This window comes from Mesoplodon densirostris, chromosome 9 (assembly GCF_025265405.1).
Source record: "Mesoplodon densirostris isolate mMesDen1 chromosome 9, mMesDen1 primary haplotype, whole genome shotgun sequence".
NCBI lineage: Eukaryota > Metazoa > Chordata > Mammalia > Artiodactyla > Ziphiidae > Mesoplodon > Mesoplodon densirostris.
In genome coordinates, this window is record NC_082669.1 from 70,099,850 (window position 1) to 70,122,901 (window position 23,052).

Below are 23,052 nucleotides of genomic sequence, written 5' to 3' on the forward strand. Positions count from 1 at the left end.
CCCTCTTCCCACTCCCACTGCTCTGAGGGGGCGCCCTAGGTTGCTCTGCCCCGCCTCTAACCTTCCTGTCCAAGCTGGGGTGCTTCTCTCAGAGGGCCACCTTCAGCCCGAGGCCTCCCGGGAGCACACCTCGTCCCCATCTGCCTGCAGCCGGCCCCACCCACCCCGAGGGCTGCGTGCAAGTGTCTCTGTGGCCACAAGTCCTCTGGGCTCCCGGTTTCCCGGTACTGGGCCATGGGGGCTGGTGTGGGGGAAGAGAGAGTTTCTGGAAATGGGGGGGTAACCTTGTGAGCTCTGGATTCAAGAAGGGGCCCTCTGCCCCCGACCTTCTCTCTCCACCTACTTGACTCCCAAACCTGCGTGACCATTCTCTGGGGACTTCAACCAGCGCCTGGGAACTATCAAGGACCTCCCCCACTTCTGTCAGCCAGCCTCAGGAAAGAGCGCCCTCAGGAGTCGCTACACCTCCCCAGGGCCTGAATAGAGGGACTTTTGGGATGTGAACTGAACAACCTTCTGGGGAGAGTCAGCGACCCTTTTACTCAACAGAGCAGGAACCCAGTCAGCAGGCTATTTGAGTGGAAGGAAATGAAGTGATTTCCATGGCAGCAGAGCCCCCACCGCAGCAACCTTCCTCCCAGAGCTGCTGGCTGACCTTCTGGCCAGGATCCCTCCTACCTCAGCATGGAAGGCCCGGCCTCGTGGAGAAGTATAGGTTCTGAGGAAAGACCTGGCACCTGGGTTCTGCTGCTACACTTGCCTTATCTCGAGGCCCTTGTGGCTGTAGCTTTCCCAGAAACCTCAAGAGCTAAGTGCCTGTGCTTGCTCAGAGACCGCACGCCATTCCCCATTTCCAGCCTCAGGCCCTGCCTCTAGCTGACACACACACACACACACACACACACACACACACACACACACACACACACACACACACACACACACACACACACACACACACACACACACACACACACACACACACACACACACACACACACACACACACACACACACACACACACACACACACACACGATGTGCCTTCTCATAGAAGCTCAACCACTGAGATGCTTTAGGGACTGTGCCCAAACTCCTTCATCCCCAGCCTCTCAAGTTTTTGCTCTGATCCCTGGCACCCCCTGGAGCTGTTCCACCTTTGGAATCTTTCCCAGGTGGCAGGAGTGCCTAGCACAAGGGTAGTGACCTAAGTCTGAGCACTGGCGACCCTAGAAATCTGTTACACAAAAACATTTTATTGAGCAGTAAGGGACCCCACTGGGTACAGAAAGGGCTGGCAATAAAGGAGCATGTGAACCTCGGGGCAGGGTGCGTGCTGCTTGACTCTCCATCCTGTTCATGCTTCAGGGAGCAGGTCTTCCTGGGTCTCTCTATCTTGCCTCCTGAGACCCCAGGCAGGAGGCTCTTCGGGAAGCCACAGATTGCTGCTTTCAGTTTCAAAAAGCCCAGCTCCCCGCTGGTTTGTGGTGGTGGCTGCTGACAATGGCTCAGGGCAGGAGCCCATGTGTAGACAGCTAAGGCTTCTCTGCACCCTGTCTCTGCTCCTGCATCCTCCTTGGCTCACAGATTGTAGACTTTTCTTTCTTCAGCTCACACAGGGGCCCCTGAGGATTGAGCAGAGGAACGTCAGGTTTTCTTCCAGGCCAGCTTCAGCCCTGGGATGTTCAGGGCAGACTCTCATTTCAAACCTCAGTTTCTGAGGCTCCTTGCTTATGGCCATTTAGTGTGGAAGGAGGCTTCTGTCTGGGGAAGGCTCAGAGAGAACGACGCAGATTCTAATCTGTGGCAGTGGGCAGTGGGGGGGCGAGGGGGGGGGTCACTGCAGGAAGAGGCATTCGCTGCCTTAGGCAGTTAAACCATTGCCCTCTCTTCAGGATGGCTCACCTGCAAGATTCTGTGGGGTCCGCCTCCTGGCACCATGCTACAGTCGCCGGATTTGGGGTCTGGAGCAACCCAGATCTTCATCCGACCTTTCCGGAGAGTGCTTTCTCTTGGGAGCATGTCTACAGACTGGCTTCTCTGCTTCCACCTTTGCTGGCGTGGCCAAAGGAACATCCCTGTAGACCCGGTAGCCACCAACCAGGCAGTTTGTCTCCCCATGCCGGCCCAACTGCATTTCTCCACACCCTCGGTAGAGGACATGGTAGTGACCAGGTGTAGGAGGAGAAACGGGAGCCACTGCTGCTGCAAAGAAAATCAGAACTGATCAGTCACTTCTGCTGTACACAGACTCCTGCCAGAATTTCCCACTCTCATGTCTCTCCCAGTTTCTGGCTGAAGACCTTTAATCTACTTGACATCCAAAACACAGCCTTGGCCCATCACCTCTATGAGTCCCTAGAGAAGGGACACTGGCTGCAAAAGCAATTCCTAGAGCCTACGGCTGCAGCAGATGAGGAAGTCTCTTCACCGTTTCCAGGGAAAATAGTAGAACCCGAAAGTAATTGCAATCATGATCCTCTCCATCTCTCCCTTCCACAACAGAGAAAACATTTCTTGCAGTCTGTCACTTCTGAGGCTTTAATGGAAATGTCTCTCAAATTTTGGAAAAAAATAATCTAATATAAATTGGTTAAGAACCCCGCCCAACTTGGCAACCCCTCTTGGGCACCATTTATACTGCCTGTTTCAACCACATTGAACTCTAGCCCTCTGATACTTCTATGTAGATTAGAACAAGGCCAAATACTGAGGCAGAGTGATCAGGAGACTCAGAACTGGGTTCTGGGTACCAAGTCTAGGCTCACATCAACCCAGCCTCCTGGGACACCATCTCCTCAGCCCTCCAGTCTCATTAGCACTTCATCACCCCCCCCTTCGTTCTTCCGGTCTTCCCATCAATATGGCACCACCCTCTCCCCTAGTACTCAGCAACTCAGTATGGGATGTGTCTGAGGGGACCGATGTAGACGTCTACATGACAGCACAGAGGTGCCTGGGTTTGAAGGTGTGGTTCAAGAGTGGCCCTCTTCCTCAAACTGCTCCATTTACCATTTTCCAACAAAAATGCACTTGTTTTTGCTAAGAGGCCAATCAGAAAAGGGTCTGAATGGAAGCATCCTGTAGCCCAAAGGGGAAGGCTACATTTATAAAGATCAGAACCTTCCTGCACACTTGTCCAGGGATGACCTTTCACTTGTCCTCAGCAGTGAGCACTGTGGGTCACTGAAGGTGTCCCAGGTCACTGGTATTACTTAGAGCTGGGAAAATGTTCAGGTGTACGTGGTGGGCAAGCCCCACAGGAACATGTGGCAGCCAGGGGAGGTTGTGTGTACCACATGCCTCTTGTACAGATGCCCGGTCTCGGTGTACCTGCTGCACTGCCTTCCCAGGGAACAGAAGACAGATTAGAGTAAATATAGAAGATCTAGTCAGACATTCTCTCTCAGACAACCAAAGAGATTGGTATCTGGTGCAGAACTTTCTCCAGGGAAAGAAGTTCCCTGCAGGGTAGGGAGGTTTCTCTGAGGGCAGCACGTTTCCGTAGTTACCCTGCCATGGAAACTGTGAGAAGGCCTGTGAGGTCATCACTACCCAGCGAGGTCATATAAGGAACCTGTGACTTGAGAGGCAGGCTTCAGGAGGAGGGGCAGTTTTGTGGAGGAGAACAGGGTAGAGGCAGAGGTACTCTGCCTGGCCCCTCACACCTGGGCCTCCACACCCATGCCCTGGTCTAGTAGACACCCCACGTGGGGTGTGCCAGTGGGCTGGCACAGCCCCAGGGGCCACAGGAGGGCAAGAGAGACCCACATTCTGAGATTGGCTTGAGAGGCAAGGTTAACGTAAGAGACAGCTAGGTTGTATGGCACTGGCCCTAAGAGGCGGAGATTTGTGGGGACTGGGGAATCAGGAAGGCTCCTTGGCAGTGGGCCTGAAGGACAAGTGAGATTTGGACCCATGGGGAAGAGAGGGAAGACATTCCAGTTTGGAAGAATAAAAGCAAAGACACACTCTTCTCGACCTTGTCCTGCCCCAAGTATAAATTCATAGCACCCTCACATTTTTACAACTGAGGACTTAAAAAAACCAAGAGGTTAAGGGGCCTACCCAGTGTTACACAGGTAGTGGAGAGGTGTTCTGCTCAACGGATAGGTTCATGTCGGGGCTCCGGGTTTACAGCTAACAGGAATGTGAGGACAAGCTCATGCCATTTCAAACATTTCCAAGTGATACTGAGACAGATGTTAAAGGTGCAAAACGAGGGTGCTGAATGACCTCACAAAGTGGGAATGGTGGGCCCATTTTAATATGAAATTGAAAACAAAGTCATGACAAAAGGACATAATACAAAATGACAACATAATCACTACACTCCCCTCTCCCCTAGAAGTAAAAATCATTAGAATCCTCTCTCTCTCCACCATGAAAGGATGAGATAAAAGCTCAGCAGCAGCCCCTGTGAAAAATATGGTCAACACTGTGAAGAGGTGTTACTAAGATGATTTGGTCCGACTCAGAGAAGGAAAGAGACAACTCTGCCCTTAGCCTGATCAGGCCCACAGGAAGGAACATTTGGGGCAGCCTTTGATAGTGTGGCAATGAGAGAGAACCTTCTTTAGGAGGGGACTCCCTGTTGCCTACCTTGAAAAAGCAAAGATGGGACATTCGTTTAATGGGGCTGTTGCAGAGGCGATGTGCCCAGGAGGTAGAGACTGCTTAGACTACCATTTTAGAGGTTGGGCCACCCTGGTTGAGAACCACAGCACCTTCTATTCCTAAACTGCTTGAATCAGCGGGTGCACGTTAGGACAGACGATGTCAGGCCTCATTGGAGCGGACTGCCTTTGGGAGTGGTAGAATGTAAAATGTGAAGGGGAATGCTCTGGAGGAGGTTTGTCATGGCAGGTGGGCCAGCATGAGACCATTTATATTCTCCAAGGCTCCAGAGATTACTTGACTGGGAGCATCCCTCTGATGTGGCGGGGGGACTCCTACCTTAACAAGACCTGGCTGGGCATCTGGGGAAGGCGGAATAAATGGTTTATTAACTTACGAGAGTGAGAGACTCACCTGGGGGGTTCCACAAAAGCATTTAAAAAGACTTGTACCTGGATTCTTGAGCCAACCCTAAGAAAACTTATCAAGATCTGGAGTAGGGCTCAGGAAGCTGCACTTTTAGTAAGCTTCCTGGGCAGTCCCACCACAGTGGTCCATGGATAGAGTGACCAAATTATTATGTATTCTCGGTTGCTTTTGGGAGTCAAAGTGGGCAATACGTATAAACGGAATATTCAAGGCAAACAGAGGTGTATAGTTATTGTGTGCATGAATCAGATTTGAGAAAAGCTAGCCTGGTGGTTAAAGAACACAACCCTTAGGACAGACAGACCAGATTCTGTCCTACTTACTTGTGTGATTTTGACCAAGTTCTTTTATCCTTCTGACTGTTTCTTCATATGGAAAAGAGCTATGGCTGTACGTTTAGCACAATATTCTCTTTTGGCAAAAGTTGCTCTGGGTCCATTTGTGTTCTCTGAAACTTAATCCTTTCCAGTGTGCAAGCATTTTTAAGTTGTTTGGTGAAGTATTACATTTGACTTTCAACTGTTCATTACTTTGGGCAAAGCTTATGTAGTGCTGCAGAGACTAGAACCTATGCAGAGATAGTGAGAGGATGTTATAAGCTTATTCTGCTGGTTTATAAAAAAGTTTAACCTTTTCTCCTCTTCCTCCACCTGCCACCAAGAGATGAGAAAGAAGGCAGAGCCTGGAAATGCACACCAAGCAATACTTCTGTGTCAGTTTGCCTTTTATTCCTCTGCCAGTACTTCCCAGAGAGATTTCACCAAAAGTGCCTAAGCTTGCTATAGCCATTTTTGTGAAGAAAGTTTCTCTCTATTGCTAGTCACATCCCCTTTTCCTTCTCCTGGGGGCTTAATGGATGTTTGGGGGCAGGAAATAAAATTTAAACTAAAACATCAAAAAAAAAAACCACATTTGGACAAGGCCTTATTTTTGCAGTCCCTGCCTCTTCCTACTTACTACTTTTGCCCAGCCAATTCCTAATTGACCTTCACATTTCGGCTTGCATGGTATCTCTTCCAGAAACTCTGACGTCTCCACTTCCTTCCTCCCATTCACCAAATCAAGGTTTTGTGTTTCTCCTATATACCCCTATAAAGTACCCCTATCATAGCACTTACCCCAATGTATTAGAATTGTCTTTTTACTCTCAACTTTCCCCTCCAGGCTGTAAATTCCTTATGGTTAAAGATGTTGAAACTTCTGGTTCCTGGAATATAGTGTATGCTTGAAAAGTATTTCTTGAATTGAGTGTGTAAATGAATTATTGTGACTTTTCCTTACTGTTTCCATGGTGGTTTTGCCAATGTCATCATGTGTCACATATTCCCTCAGTTTTAGAATCTCTCTTCTAATTTTATATGAGAACTTAACTTCAAAACATTTTGAACAGTGTATATGGTTAATTAAAAAGGTGAAGTACAGAATAGTATTACAGTAATTGTCCCTTAAGGTAAGAAGGAAGGTATATAAGATAATATACATGTGTCTGCTTATTCGTGCAAGACAAATACAGGAAGGATAAACCAAGAACTAAAGAGATTGGTTACCTATAGGGAGTAAATGGGAGAGGGGTGGAAAGAAGTGGGGACCTGGGAACATGATAGCAGAGATGAGGAGGGAACAATTCTTTTCCAAGAACTCCTTTGAATATTACCTTGACTCCTGGAACCACAGTAATCTTTTGCATACTCCCTCTCCAAAAATAAATAGGTAAATAAAACCAGGATATGGGGGAATCCAAAATGTAACAGGTGAGTCTAACTTTATTGTGAATTAATAACATATCCACAGTGAAGAGAGTGGGAAAGAAAAACACTAACCTGGGTAATTCTGGAAAACAGTATTTTGACTGGATATTGTGAAGCTAAGGGAAAATACGGTAATCGAGTTAGTGTTTCTTGTACAGGTGTGGGTTGTCAGTTTTGAAACAAAGAGGTAGAATTATGGAAGGGGGAAGTAGTATTGGACTGAAAGCATAGGTATTAGTATGAACTCATGGTTTTTTAGTATATATTTGTTTATATATATATATATATATATATATATACACACACACACACACACACACACACACAGAAACATGGATACAAAAGTAAAATAGCTGTGTGTGTGTGTGTGTGTGTGTGCATGTGGTGAGTATGCATAATATTCCCTTGCTCTGCTGAGAAGGCCTAGAAGCAACAACATACTAACAGGAGTAAGCATTCCTAGTACCCAAGTTTTGTTTACCATCTTTAATAAAAGGAACAAGGCTAATTATATGGGTAATGCATGCTTATTTTTAAAAGTAGTAGTATATTCTGCTTTTCTTACTTTCTCTATCATAAGTATTGTACTGTGTGTGGAAAAGCATTTCTCAAGATTCAAAGGACATCCAAATGCAAGGGATCTTTACCTTAAAAATAAACAGCAATAGCTCTTTCATCTAGAAGAAAAAAGAATTAGAAATTTTAAAACTTGAATAACAACCTAAAAAGGAACCAATGCTCCTTGGGAAAGGAGTTGATTCCAGACCAGAGGCAAGAAAACACACGATGAGCCTGGAGCATCTTACTATGCCAGAAAGCCTGAAAACATGTTCAAAAGACAGAGAAGCCAGCCTCAAGGAGCTCCCAACAGCCAAAGCTGGAACAATTCTGAGCAACAAAATAAATAATGATAACGTTGGATTATAACCCACTGAATAAAATAAATGTTGATGAACTCATATTGACATAAATAAATAATTGAATAAATAAATGGAGGAGGAGGGACAGCTCTTCCTTATAGTATAATTCCATTTAATAAATGTAGAAGGAGTGAGGGAAATACAAAATCACCATTAGAGAGACATCACAATAATAATAATTTCAGGTGAGATCCACCAGTGGTTGCTAAAATCAATGGGAGAAAGTTTGAGGAGAAATAGGATATTTGCATAGTCTCCAAGTATCCCCCCCAATTTATTTATTAACTCGAAAGGCGAAAATATTACTTTACAGCAGGGAAAGCTGGTAGATACCACCTTAACCAAATGATCACAGTTAACATGACTTGCAGTAAGATCTATCAACGTCACGTATGCCCAGTATGAGGCACTGAGAAGCACACAAGTATCACCTCTCTGGTATTTTTTTTGGGGGGGGGATGCAGTTGTTTTACAATGTTGTGTTATTTTCTACTGTACAACAAAGTGGAATTCCCTGTGCTATACAGCAGGTTCTTATTAGTTATCTATTTTATACATATTAGTGTATATATGTAAATCCCGATCTCCCAATTCATCCCTCCACTGCTTTCCCCTCTTGGTGTCCATATGTTTGTTCTCTACATCTGTGTCTCTATTTCTGCCCTGGAAACTGGTTCATCTGTACCATTTTTCTAGATTCCACATATATGCATTAATATACGATATTTGTTTTTCTCTTTTTGACTTCCTTCACTCTGTATGACAGTCTCTAGGTCCATCCATGTCTCTACAAATGACCCAATTTTGTTCCTTTCTATGGCTGAGTAATATTCCATTGTATATATGTACCACATCTTCTTTATCCATTCATCTGTCGATGGGCATTTAGGTTGCTTCCATGTCCTGGCTATTGTAAATAGTGCTGCAATGAACATTGGGATGCATGTGTCTTTTTGAATTATGGTTTTCTCTGGGTATATGCCTAGTAGTGGGATTGCTGGGTCATATGGTATTTCTATTTTTAGTTTTTTAAGGAACCTCCATACTGTTCTCCATAGTGCTGTATCAATTTACATTCCCACCAACAGTGCAAAAGGTTTCCCTTTTCTCCACACCCTCTCCAGCATTTATTGTTTGTAGATTCTCTGATGATGCCCATTCTAACCAGTGTGAGGTAATACCACATTGTAGTTTTGACTTGCATTTCTCTAATAATTAGTGGTGTTGAACAGCATTTCATGTGCCTCTTGGCCATCTGTATGAATTCTTTGAAGAAGTGTCTATTTAGGTCTTCTGCCTGTTTTTTGATTGGGTTGTTTTTTAATATTGAGCTGCATGAGCTGTTTATATATTTTGGAGATGATTCCTTTGTCCGTTGATTCTTTTGCAAATATTTTCTCCCATTCTGAGGGTTGTCTTTTCGTCTTGTTTATAGTTTCCTTTGCTGTGCAAAAGCTTTAAGTTTCATTAGGTCCCATTTGTTTATTTTTGTTTTTATTTCCATTTCTCTAGGAGGTGGGTCAAGAAAGATCTTGCTGTGATTTATGTCCAAGAGTGTTCTTCCTGTGTTTTCCTCTAAGAGTTTTATAGTGTCCAGTCTTACATTTAGGTCTTCAATCCATTTTGAGTTTATTTTTGTGTATGGTGTTAGGAAGTGTTCTCATTTCATTCTTTTACATGTAGCTGTCCAGTTTTCCCAGCACCACTTATTGAAGAGACTGCCTTTTCTCCATTGTATATCCTTGCCTCCTTTGTCACAGATTAGTTGACCATAGGTGTGTGGGTTTATCTCTGTGCTTTCTATCCTATTCCGTTGATCTATATTTCTGTTTTTGTGCCAGTACTATATTGTCTTGATTACTGTAGCTTTGTAGTATAGTCTGAAGTCAGGGGGTATGATTCCTCCAGCTCTGTGTCTTTTTTTCTCAAGATTGCTTTGGCTACTTGGGGTCTTTTGTGTCCCCATACAAATTTTAAGATTTTTTGTTCTAATTCTGTAAAAAAAAAATGCCATTGGTAATTTGATAGGGATTACATTGAATCTGTAGATTGCTTTGGGTAGTATAGTCATTTTCACAATATTCGTTCTTCCAAGATCAGGGTATATCTCTCCATCCGTTTGTATCATCTTTGATTTCTTTCATCGGTGTCTTATAGTTTAATGAGTACAGGATTTTTACCTCCTCAGGTAGGTTTATTCCTAGGTATTTTATTCTTTCTGTTGCAATGGTGAATGGGATTTTTGCCTTAATTTCTCTTTCTGATCTTTCATTGTTAGTGTATAGGAATACAGGAGATTTCTGTGCGTTAATTTTGTACCTGCAACTTTTCCAAATTCATTGATTATCTGTAGTAGTTTTCTGGTGGCATCTTTAGGATTTTCTATGTATAGTTTCATATCATGTGCAAACAGTGACAGTTTTACTTCTTTTTTTCCAATTCATATTCCTTTTATTTCTTTTTCTTCTGTGATTGCCATGGCTAGGACTTCTAAAACTACGTTGAATAATAGTGGCAAGAGTGGATATCCTTGTCTTCTTCCTGATCTTAGAGGAAATGCTTTCAGTTTTTCACCATTAAGAATGATGTTTGCTGTGGGTTTGTCTTATATGGCCTTTATTGTGTTGAGGTAGGTTCCCTCTTTGCCCACTTTCTGGAGAGTTTTTATCATAAATGGGTGTTGAATTTTGTCAAAAGCTTTTTCTGCATCTACTGAGATGATCATATGGTTTTTATCCTTCAGTTTGTTAATATGGTGTATCACATTGATTGATTTGCATATATTGAAGAATCCTTGCATCCCTGAGGTAAATCCCACTTGATCATGGTTTATGATCCTTTTAATGTGTTGTTGGATTCTGTTTGCTAGTATTTTGTTGAGGAGTTTTACATCTATGTTCATCAGTGATATCAGTCTGTAATTTTCTTTTTTTGTAGTACCTTTTTCTGGTTTTGGTATCAGGGTGATGGCGGCTTTGTTGAATTAGTTTGGGAGTGTTCCTTCCTCTGCAATTTTTTGGAAGAGTTTGAGAAGGACAGGTGTTAACTCTTCTCTAAATATTTGATAGAATTCACCTGTGAAGCCATCTGGTCCTGGACTTTTGTTTGTTGGAAGATTTTTTCATCACAGTTTCAATGTCATTACTTGTGATTGGTCTGTTTATATTTTCTATTTCTTCCTGGTTCAGCCTTGGAAGTTTAGACCTTTCCAAGAATTTGTCCATTTCTTCCAGGTTGTCCATTTTATTCGCATAGAGTTGCTTGTAGTAGTCTCTTACAAGGCTTTGTATTTCTGCAGTATCCATTGTAACTTCTCCTTTTTCATTTCTAATTTTATTGATTTGAGTCCTCTCCCTCTGTTTCTTGATAAGTCTGGCTAAGGGTTTATCAATTTTGTTAATCTTCTCAAAGAACCAGCTTTTAGTTTTATTGATCTTTGCTCTTGTTTTCTTTGTTTCTATTTCATTTATTTCTGCTGTGATCTTTATGATTTCTTTCCTTCTACTAACTTTGGGTTTTGTTTGTTCTTTCTCTAGTTCCTTTAGCTGTAAGGTCAGGTTGTTTATTTGAGATGGTTCTTGTTTCTTGAGGTAGGATTGTATTGCTGTAAACTTCCCTCTTAGAACAGCTTTTGCTGCATCCCATAGGTTTTGGATCGTCATGTTTTCATTGCCATTTGTCTCTAGATACTTTTTGATTTCCTGTTTGATTGCTTCATTGGTCTCTTTGTTATTTAGTAGTGTATTGTTCAGCCTCCATTTGTTTGTGTTTTTTACATTTTTTTTTCCTGTAACTTATTTCTAATCTCATAATGTTGTGGTTGGGAAAGATGGTTGATACGATTTCAGTTTTCTTAAATTTACCAAGGCTTGATTTGTGGCCCAAGATGTGATCTGTCCTGGAGGATATTCCATGAGCACTTGGGAAGGAAATGTACTCTGCTGTTTTCGGATGGAATGTCCTATAAATATCAATTAAATCTATCTGGTCTATTGTGTCATTTAAAACTTGTGTTTCCTTATTAATTTTCTGTCTGGATGATCTGTCCTTTTGTGTAAGTGAGGTGTTAAAGTCCCCCACTTTCATTGTGTTACTGTTGATTTCCTCTTTTATAGCTGTTAGCATTTGCATCATGTATTGAGGTGCTCCTGTGTTGGGTGCATATATATTTATAATTGTTATATTTTCTTCTTGGATTGATCCCTTAATCATTATATAGTGTCCTTCCTTGTCTCTTGTACCATTCTTTATTTTAAAGTCTATTGTATCTGATATGAGTATTGCTACTCCAGCTTTCTTTTGATTCCATTTGCATGGAATATCTTTTTCCATCACCTCACTTTCAGTCTGTATGTGTCCCTAGGTCTGAAGTGGGTCTCTTGTAGGCCGCATATATACGGGTCTTGTTTCTGTGTCCATTGATACAGTCTGTGTCTTTTGGTTGGAGTATTTAATACATTCACATTTAAGGTAATTATCAATATGTATGTTCCCATTACCATTTTCTTAATTGTTTTCTTTTTGTAGGTCCTTTTCTTCTCTTGTGTTTCCCACATAGAGAAATTCCATTAGCATTTGTTGTAGAGCTGGTTTGGTGGCTGAAATCTCTTAATTTTTGCTTGTTTGTAAAGCTTTTCATTTCTCCATCGAATCTGAATGAGATCCTTGCTGGGTAGAGTATTCTTGGTTGTAGGTTCTTCCCTTTCATCACTTTAAATATATCATGCCATTCCCTTCTGGCTTGCAGAGTTTCTGCTGAGAAATCAGCTGTTACCCTTATGGGAGTTCCTTTGTATGTTATTTGTCATTTTTCCCTTGTTGCTTTTAATAATTTTTCTTTGTCTTTAATTTTTGTCAATTTGATTGCTATGTGTCTCAGCATGTTTCTCCTTGGGTTTATTCTGCCTGGGACTCTCTGCACTTCCTGGACTTGAGTGGCTATTTTCTTTCCCATGTCAGGGAAATTTTTGACTAAAATATCTTCAGATATTTTCTCAGGTCCTTTCTCTCTCTCTTCTCCTTCTGGGACCCCTATAATGCAAATGTTGGTGCATTTAGTGTTGTCCTAGAGGTTTCCTAGGCTGTCTTCATTTCTTTTCATTCTTTTTTCTTTATTCTGTTCCACAGCAGTGATTTCCACCATAGTGTCTTCCAGGTCACTTATTCGTTCTTCTGCCTCAGTTTTTCTGCTATTGATTCCTTCTAATGTATTTTTCATTTCAGTTACTATATTGTTCATCTCTGTTTGTTTGTTTTTTAATTCCTCTAGGTCTTTGTTAAACATTTCTTGCATCTTCTTGATCTTTGCCTCCATTTTTTTCCCAAGGTCCTGGATCATCTTCACTATCATTATTCTGAATTCTTTTTCTGGAAGGTTGCCTATCTCTACTTCATTTAGTTGTTTTTCTGGGGTTTTATCTTGTTCCTTCATTTGGGACGTAGTCTTCTGCCTTTTCATTTTGTCTGTCTTTCTGTGAATGTGGTTTTCGTTCCACAGGCTGCAGGATTGTAGTTCTTCTTGCTTCTGCTGTCTGCCCTCTGGTGGATGAGGCTATCTCTTCTCTGGTATTCTTGACAAAAACTCACATCCTCTGTATAATCATGAGAAAGCATCAGACAAACCCAAACTGAAAACCGTTTTGGAAGATAACTCATTAGTTTGTCTCAAAAGCATCAAGGTCATGAAAGACTGAGCAACTCTTATAGATTAGAGGAGACTAAGGAGCATTAACAACTGAATACAATCTGGAATTCCGTATTGGATCTTGGAAAAGAAATGGGGTGCTAGCAGAAAAACTGGTGAAATTTGAATAAAGTCTATAAGTTAACTAGCTAGTTTTATTATGCCAATGTTAATTTCCTGGTTTTGATAATTGTACCCTGGTTCTGTAAGATGTTATATAGGTAAAGGGTATATGGGAACTCATACTATTTTTCAAGTTCTTTATAAGTCTAAAATTATTAAAAATAAAATTTTGTAAATAAGAGCTATAAACATGATCTAGGATCTGTACTTTAAAAGAAACAAATACACTTAGGGTAAAGCTATTGGAACACTGATTAACTTTTGACTTTTACAAGTTAGTTTTGTATTTTATAATTTTTAGGAAAACCACTAAAAGAATAGGGAAAAAAGCAGAAAGAGAAAGAGACAAATAGCCTAAAAAGAGGCAAGAGAAAAAGAAAGAGGAAAATGGAAGGGCAACTGGAGAGCATAAAATATTCTTCCTATCAGATTAAGGAAAGTTCCTTCTATTTCTAGTTTGTTAAAAGTTTTTTTTAAAAAAATCATGAATAGATGTTTAATATTAAATGTATCTTATGTATCTTTGAAATGATCATTTGATTTTTCTTACTTTTTGGCATATTGCTTTTGGAATTTGAGTCATAATTAGGAAAATTTCCTCCAATTCCAGGTTATAGAGGAAGTTATTATACTTTATATTTTCTTCTACAGTTACATAGTTTCATTATTTTAAAACTCAAATAATAATTATAATAAGAAGCTAAAGAGCTTAGTTTGAATCTAATCTTTAAGTTTCAGTTTTTGCTGCACCCTTTCCCCTTGCTTCTTACCAAACCTGTGTCAGTGGTATGCAGCACATACCTATGTAGTGCTTACTATGTGCCAGATGCTTTTCTAAGCACATTACATATATTAAAGCCTTTATTCTTTTAACCACCCAATGAGTTAGGCACAATTTCAGAGAAGAAAACAAGAACCAGAGAACTGAAAGAACTCATTCAAGGTCACATACTTGTTCAGAAGTCCAGTCTACTAATTGTATGATAAGATCCTGGCAGCACAGGCAGGAAGATGTTTGCCTGATATCTGTTATTCTTTTCCTGCCATCTTTGGTGACAGAGCCAGGGATCCTCTGGGACCACACAGGTAATCCTAGTAATTTCTGATATAGGAAAAATAAGCATATCTACCATACTGGGAGTCACAGAGAATATATAGTTTTAGAAGAGGTTGTATTTTGGAGGAGTTGGAAAGACTATTTAAAAAGAAAAATTGAAAGGACATTTTTAAGCCTTTTTTTTTTTCTTTTCTTATCGTAGTTAACTGATTGTTATTTTCAGATTTAAAATGTGCAGGCTTTAAACCCCATTTCTTGAAGTTACAGCTTGGGTTAGTTTCTTATTCTTAATTAAAAAGCAGTGGTCTCTATTCAAAAGTGGGGTGCTTATCTGGCTTCTCCTTTTATGTAACCTTATCTGTCTTGAACAGGTCTGGCGATAGGATGATTAACCACTCTGAACTTCAGGACTTTAGGCTGGTAAATATTTGTCTTTTAAAAAAATGAAATGATTAAAAAAATAGGTATTCTAACCTCTCCCAAGTAGAGGAGGACAGAGAAGAATTGATGCTACGTGCTCTCTGCTGGCTCAGTCTTCCTTTCAACCTCTTAGAAGGAAGGAATCATGCCTGGATTCCATCACCTTGCATGAAACAGTTCCTCAGTAGGTTGAAAGCCTTAGAGAAATGTCCCCTTTCTAAGAAGGGTAGAAGCTTGATTCTGACATATCTTTCCCCATCATGTTTTAATTGTCATTATTTGTAATAATTTTGTATTATTATGGTGCTTTCACATAAGTTATGACATTTGATTTTCACATCAACCCTGAAATAAGAAGGGAAGCTATTACCACCACTAAAACTAAGGCTTAGAGGTTTCAAGCAATTTTCCCAAGGTTGCAGAGCCAGTGGTGGGGCAGAGCTGGTAGGAGATGAGTAAGCTGGCCTCCTGGCTCTGATGCCTGTTCTCCCCTACCATGCCCCACCACTAGAATATCACAGAAGTACTAGGGATAGTCCCATTTATATAAAAATATTTAGTATATTTTTACAAGTGTATTTCAAATTCATGGAAAGTTGTGCTGGAATTGGGGGTAAAAATTTTTTTAAAAACCTAAATAGATACATCAAATAATTTTCAGAAGGCTCTCAAACAAGTTGTCTTCCAGATCCCAACAGTAACAATAATTGTTTAGCTATGGCCTGGTGTGAAGCAAGACAGTGTCAGTGATTGCTTCTTTTTTTCACAGGTAGTCACTCATCTGCTTGTGCTGGCCCTTTAAAACCGTTTTTACACTTCTCTGCATGTTTCTCTTTTTTTGTGGAGAACTCTGCTAAAGAATTGTAGCCCAGTTTTGGCAAGTAATAGAAGACAAACCAGAAATCACATAGGAAGTAGAGTGTGTTACTAGTTACCTTGCACAATCTCTTGTGCTACAGCCTGCAACAAAATGTTATAGGGGTTTCGGGTAGGAATTTCTGTTTTATGTTGCATTGCCTTTTAGGAAGGACTCATCACAGCCATGTTCTGAGATTCATGAGCTGTTAAAATCTATTCCATATCAGTGTATAAGCTTTCATACTTCCTACATCTGGGACAAAGGGAAATGGCATAGTTTTCCATCTGGCTTCAGAATATACTTAGCAAAGAAAAAGCATATGCAAGATCTAGTATGAAGCATTGGAGTAAAGCCTGAAGGAAGTATGCATTAAAAGTACCAGAACATGAAAATCCTCAATGTTCAAAGGAGAGAATTCAGCCCAGCTTTGGACTGTCTCATCTTGCAGACTCTGCTTTCCCACTGCTCTGCAGTGCTATTTCTCCATGTTCAGAAGGCTCAAGCTCGCTCTTTGGCCCTAAGTTCTAACAGCTTGAAAATCTTATTGTTGGGTATTCCTACTTGAAATCTCTAATAAAAATGGGAAATTTGGGGGGCACCATCCTTTTCGGTATTTAGCTTGGAATTTATCCTGTACTTCAGGGGCCTCCAAAGACTAACTACTTCATCCTCTGAAACACTTCATTATGAGCTGAAAAGGAGCCAGGACAAAGATGCTGTTCTCTCTGAGATGGAACAGGACAGTTCCCAACCAATTTGAGATGGCTATTCACCATCTCAAATTGGTCTTATTTATTTGTGTCATGCAAGAGAAATTTATTTTCTAAATTCTTAAGAGTTTGAATATATTTATTACACTCTTTGGAAGGTTTGGACCCAGCCTGTCCTGAGGCATTAAGATTTGTTTTCCATCAGTTCGAGCCTCAAACATAAAAGAGTTTCAACAGTGGCTGGGATATTACCTGACATTTTAATGATTGGGTGAAGAGAAGTTAAATTATGAGATGACCTGGATAACAACCAGACTTCAGAATCCTTTTCAACAGACTGTTAGTGAGCTGCCCAGTACCCTTGATGGTGGTTAAAAAATATATAATAAAATGTCCGCCAAGCTCTTCAAGACGGATAGAGAATTACCCAATTCCCTCAACCTCTTCATCATAAGTCTAAGGCAAATGTTTGTTTAAAATTTGAAAACGAAGCAGTTTATGTTCAACTGGATGAATTTCATTCATTTGGGACAGAACAACAACCAAAAAAGTTAGTCTGTAGTGTTTGTTTCACAGCCGGTGCATTCTTAATAAAGACTATTCTTTTGTGTGTCAGTACTCAAAATTGGGACACCAAAAATGCAGCAATTAAGTAAAAAGGTTTTATTTAATTATCAGCTGTTTGTAACTAATTTATTTACGATAAAAATAAGAGTTGCTAACATTTATTGGCCATATTTGTATGCATGACATATTTTTATGTAGATTGTCTCATTTAATCTTTTCAAAAATTCCAAGGTAGATGCTGTTATTCCCCCACTTTTTAGATTACTAAACAGAGGCTTCCATTGATTAGGTTCCTTGTCTAAGATCATACAACTGTGGAGCTGGAACTGAAACCCCATGAGTCCAGCTGCAGCACTCAGCTCTTATCAGCACACTAGATGGTTTTCTTTATGGAGCTCAGTTCATCCAGGTAATGTGGTCGGTTGATGACAGGTCTACTGGATGATCACTTGAGAACAGAAAGCTAATCATGTGACATTGCCCAAAACTGACAATTTTTTAAATTGAGGTATAGTTGATGTACAATATTATATAACTTATAGGTGTACAATATAGTGATTCACAATTTTTAAAGGTTATACTCCATTTATAGTTATTATAAAATATTGGCTATATTCCCTGTGTCGTACAATATATCCTTGTAGTTTATTTTATATATAATAGTTTGTACCTCTTAATCCCTGACCCCTATATGGCCCCTTCTCCTTCCCTATCCCCACTGGTAACCACTAGTTTGTTCTCTATATCTGTGAGTCTGCTTCTTTTTGTTATATTCATTAGTTTGTTGTATTTTTTAGATTCCACATATAAGTTATATCATACATTAATTGAGAAATTGACAATTTTTTAACTTGTGTGTTTAGCACCCACATAATATAATTGTAGGTACTTTTGAAGTTAAGTTCATGGAAGTAGGTGGAACTGCAGTTGTATAGTCATCAAGAAGTACGACTGCTTTTTTGTATCCAAAATGATTGCTATTCATTATGTTCCTAGATGAAACTTTGTTTTCTTTTTTTTTTGCGGTACGCGGGCCTCTCACTGTTGTGGCCTCTCCCGTTGCAGAGCACAGGCTCCGGACGCGCAGGCTCAGCAGCCATGGCTCATGGGCCTAGCCACTCTGCAGCATGTGGGATCTTCCCGGACCAGGGCACAAACCCGTGTCCCCTGCATCGGCAGGCGGACTCTCAACCACTGCACCACCAGGGAAGCCATGTTTTTCTTTTTTAAGTGATAGATACCCATATGCTGCTCATAAGAGACCAGAGAAAACACAGAACAATGTCACAAGAGACTGAAACAGGGAGTATCCTGGGAAGTTGTTAAAGGATAATTTCATTTAAGGGAAAGTTTTTACATAAAACTGGCAGATGGGGGTTATTCATTTGTCTCTTCTAGAAATAGCTGAAAGAGGTACAACAGAAATCATTCCAATTCAAACATATAGGGAGATGAATTCAACCAGGATGCTAAGATAATTTTGGACTTTTTCAGCTTTATAGGCTGAGGGTTTCCATGAATATCACTGAGACCCATGATTCAGTAACTTGGAGGGTTAGAGGTTTCACTCCCTCTGCATTGTAACCTGTATCATTCAGGATAGAACCTTTGGGAAAAATGAAAGTTTTTTTGTTTGTTTTTTTGTTTTTTGTTTTTTTTAGTATTGACAAGTAGCCATACCAAGTTGTTTTATACCTAAAACTAGTCATTGACCATGGCCTTCAGAGAAAATGTTTATCTACCATTTATTGAAAGTTGTGTCTGTAAGAAGGATCATTTCTTTAATTCTAAAATGACCATTTTGGGCCAAGATCTTTTGTACTCATATTTGGGGGAAAGACTGTAAAGCATATTAGATTAAAAAAAAAGTAGTTTTGCTGGTAGAATTAAATGATAGTAAGAGTAAGTTCTTCTCATTGGCAAAATGGAAGTTCACTGTATGTCTTGAGTTTTTAATTTATTTTTATAAACATTATGGCCTGGACACATTAAGCCCACTTTCTTGTACATAAAATGCCACTTTACCTCAGCCTTGCCTTGTTCCTGTAAAAACAGAGGTTTGTTTTATGGCCCGTCTAGCTGTATCTTTCCCTGACAAATAGACATCAAATAAAGAACCAATTGTTGTAACTTACTCAGAGACTTTTGCTAGATCTACTTACCTGAACAGCCCTCAGTAGTAACAAACAGGGCCCAGATGATAAATGACTGGTTTTGTTTTCATGAAAGTTAGGAGAAGTATCACCTGCCAGGAGGGTTTATCTTGGAGTTTGGGGGGAAAAGCCTGTACTGGCTCCAGAATGATGACAGTCACTAATGTTTAAGTGATATTCTAACCTTTCCAAAATCATTTATATGTTGCCATTTTCTCCTTATAGGATTTTTAGAAAATAAAAACCATAATATACATAGCATATTACTGTTTCAGTTGTTTTTTGCCCACATGAATTTAAACACATGCATGCACACATACACACACACACACACACACAAAATTTCCAGAAATATTCACTGTCAATTTCTTACTAGGTTAATATACTCTTATTTTTCCTTTTTATATTTCTCTCTTTTTTGTGTTACTCTCTAGACAGTTTTTCTCCCAGCCTTTGTGGAACATTGTGATTATTTGTTCAGACTCTCCAGTAGGAAAATATCCTTTTTGGCTATCCAGGTGACATATATTACACAAAAGCATTTAGCACAGTGTCTGACAAGTAGTAAAATGCTCTGTGTTGACTTCTTTTCCTGCTCCCTCTCTCCCTCTTTTTGTTTTTGGTTTAGTCCTTTGGTTGATAGTGTGGCATCAGCACACATTTGATAGATAGTTCGATAGATAGATGGATAGATAGGTAATCTAGATAGATAGGTAATCTCTATCCATCTGTCCTTGGTCCTTGATTCCCTCTCTATATAGATTTCTTTCCTTTGATCCCTTTTTTTAAAGTTAATTCATCGGGCCTCCCTGGTGGCGCAGTGGTTGAGAGTCCGCCTGCCGATGCAGGGGATACGGGTTCGTGCCCCGGTCTGGGAGGATCCCATATGCCGCGGAGCGGCTGGGCCCGTGAGCCATGGCCGCTGGGCCTGCGCATCCGGAGCCTGTGCTCCGCAACGGGAGGGGCCACGGCAGTGAGAGGCCCGCATACCGCAAAAAGAAAAAAAAAAAAAAAAGAAAAAAAAAAAAGTTAATTAATCTATTTATTTATTTATTTTTGGCTGCGTTGGGTTTTCGTTGCTGCACGGGCTTTCTCTAGTTGCGGTGAGTGGGGGCTAGTCTTCATTGTGGTGCACGGGCTTCACTTGGTGGTGGCTTCTCTTGCTGCAGAGCACGGGCTCTAGGTGCACGGGCTTCAGTAGTTGTGGCTCATGGGCTCTAGAGCTCAGGCTCAGTAGTTGTGGCACATGGGCTTAGTTGCTCCGTGGCATGTGGGATCTTCCTGGACCAAGGGTTGAACTGGTGTCCCCTGCATTGGCAGGCAGATTCTTAACCACTGTGTCACCAGGGAAGCCCCTCCTTTGATCCTTGATATTCAGTTTCTCTACTTTTTTATGCATGTATTTTGTATTTATTTATTTATTGGGTAAACGTGTACAGAAAGCCATCGTTGTTCTAGTAATTGTGCTTAATCGTGGGAGACACAAACCAGAGTAAGATAAAATCCTGAGTCTGATGCATGAGATGCACAAATAAAGATGTCAAACCATCTGTGAAGTGCTCTCTAGAGAATATATGGGGACATGTAGTGGGGTTGAGAGCTAGGGCCTGACTCTGGGCTTGGGATGGAGGGAAATTTTACAGAAGAGGTGGCCTGGAGAGGCCAAATGCTAACATAGACTTAGAGGCACACTTTTGGTTGGGTGCCTAGCACTAACTAGATGTGTGACCTTGGGTAAATGATTTAACCCCTGTATGCCTCAATTTTCTCCTCTGTAAAGTCAAAATAATAAAAGCATTACCTTGTTGGGTTGTTACCAGGATTAAATGTTATCATATGTAACTCACTTAGAATAGCAATTGCCTCTTAAAAGCACTTGATAAATGTTAGCTATTGTTGTCACTATTACTATGGCTATAATTATTACCATAGCTGTCATTATTATCCTTTAAACTGATTCATGAGGAACATGAATTTAAAGGAAATTAGGGGAGGACATTCCTGGCAGAGGACATAATTTAAATAAGAGCAAATTAGTGTGGAAAACCAGAGTTTGTTCAGCAAACTACCTGCAAGATCTCTAGAGTGAGAGATATGTAACCGGAGTGTACAGATGCTGTAACCCTGACTGTTGGACATTTAGATAGTTTTATTTTTAAATTATTATAAATACTTCTGTGTTATACATCTGCATGAGGATATTATATGCATCTTTGATTATTGCCTTAGAGTAAGGGCCTAGAATTGAAAAACCTGCTTCTGCTTCCAGCTTGCTCCCAAGTAAGTGCTTCTTGATTTAAAAGTTCATCTGTGACTTTTTGTTACCTCCTTGACATCAATGATTATCATTCTTTTTCATCTTTGTTGATATCAGAAGTGGAAACTGGAATTTTAATTGTGCATCTGTGGTTTTATTAAGATTGCATTTTAAAAATATTTTTAGCCGTTTGATTTTCTATTGTCGTAATTTTGGGATAATGTGCAGTATTCCTGTTGTTTATCAGTCTTTTATATTTTTCCTTCTGTGAATTATTCTTCATGCTTTCCCATGTTTCTGTAAATCAAAATATCACCTTTTATTATTGATTTGAAGAGCACTTTGTATCTAAAGGAAATTAACTCCTTTTCTTTAATATATGTTACAAATATTTTTTTCTGGGGTTTTGGTTGTTTCGAATTTTGCTTAAGGTAATTTGTTTGTTTGGATTTTTTTCATATGACTTCCTTTAGGTAGTCAAATCTATTTAATTTTTTCTTTATTGATTCCAAATATGTTTTTTCTTACTTTTTTCTTCTTGTATTTTATATTGAGCTCTTTTAGCCATCTGAAATTTATTGGACTTTTAAAAACCTATCTAACTTCAGGTTTTAAAAAAATTTTTACCCCATATTCCAGCATATTTTATTAGATAATACATCATTTTCCACTAATTTGAAATACACTTGTAAAATATACTAAATATTTTTATATACGTGGGACTATCCCTGGTATTTCTGTGCTATTCCATTTTCCTCTCCATCTATTCTGACATTGATAGTAATGCTGTTGTAATTATCATAACTGTATAATAGCCTTTAAAATTGGTGGAACAAATTCCTCAATTCATTATTTATTATTTCCTGGTTCTTCTCAACCATTTATTCTTTGTTATGCACTTTAGCATCATATTTTCAAGTTAAAACACTCCTTTGAGATTTAGAGCGAAATTGCATTAAGATTCAAAGTCAATTTGTAGACAGTTGATACCATTTTTATGCTGAATCTTGCTATATTTTTGTCCATCTATTCAAATCTTTTATGGTGGTCTATAAATATTTAGTTCTATACCTATAGGCTTTGGCATTTCTTTTTCCTAGTTATTTTATCTTTACTGTTCTTTTAAAAAATTAGTTAGTATCCTTTTGAGTATAATAATTCCTCCATTATATTTTCTCACTAAATGTTGTTAATGCAGAGGGACATGATCAAATCTTCAACCTATTCAAATATATTTTTCTTTTGTATTCTTGGAAATTTTTTAGGTGTACAATCATATTATCTGGAAATGTAATCATTTAATCATTTTTCTAACTTATACATTTCTTCCTGTTTTCTTATCTTATTATATTGCCTTGAATTTCTAGAATAATGTTAAATAATAGTAGTGATAAGTGGCCAGGATCCTCATCTTTACCCTGACTAACATGAATGTTTTTATCTGCTTTATTCATAATGTTGCCTATTAATTTCAGATAGTTATTCCTAGTTCACTAGGTGATTTTTTTT

General features: G+C 39.8%; 1 protein-coding gene and 1 pseudogene across 8 annotated transcripts in view; one reads left to right on the top strand and one right to left on the bottom strand.

The window, feature by feature from the left end:
* Positions 1–23,052, top strand: part of BBS9 (Bardet-Biedl syndrome 9) — a 483,985-nt gene that overhangs the window by 442,211 nt on the left and 18,722 nt on the right. The gene's annotated exons all lie outside the window — the stretch shown is intronic.
* LOC132496420 (DPEP2 neighbor protein-like) lies at positions 57–3,400 on the bottom strand (annotated as a pseudogene).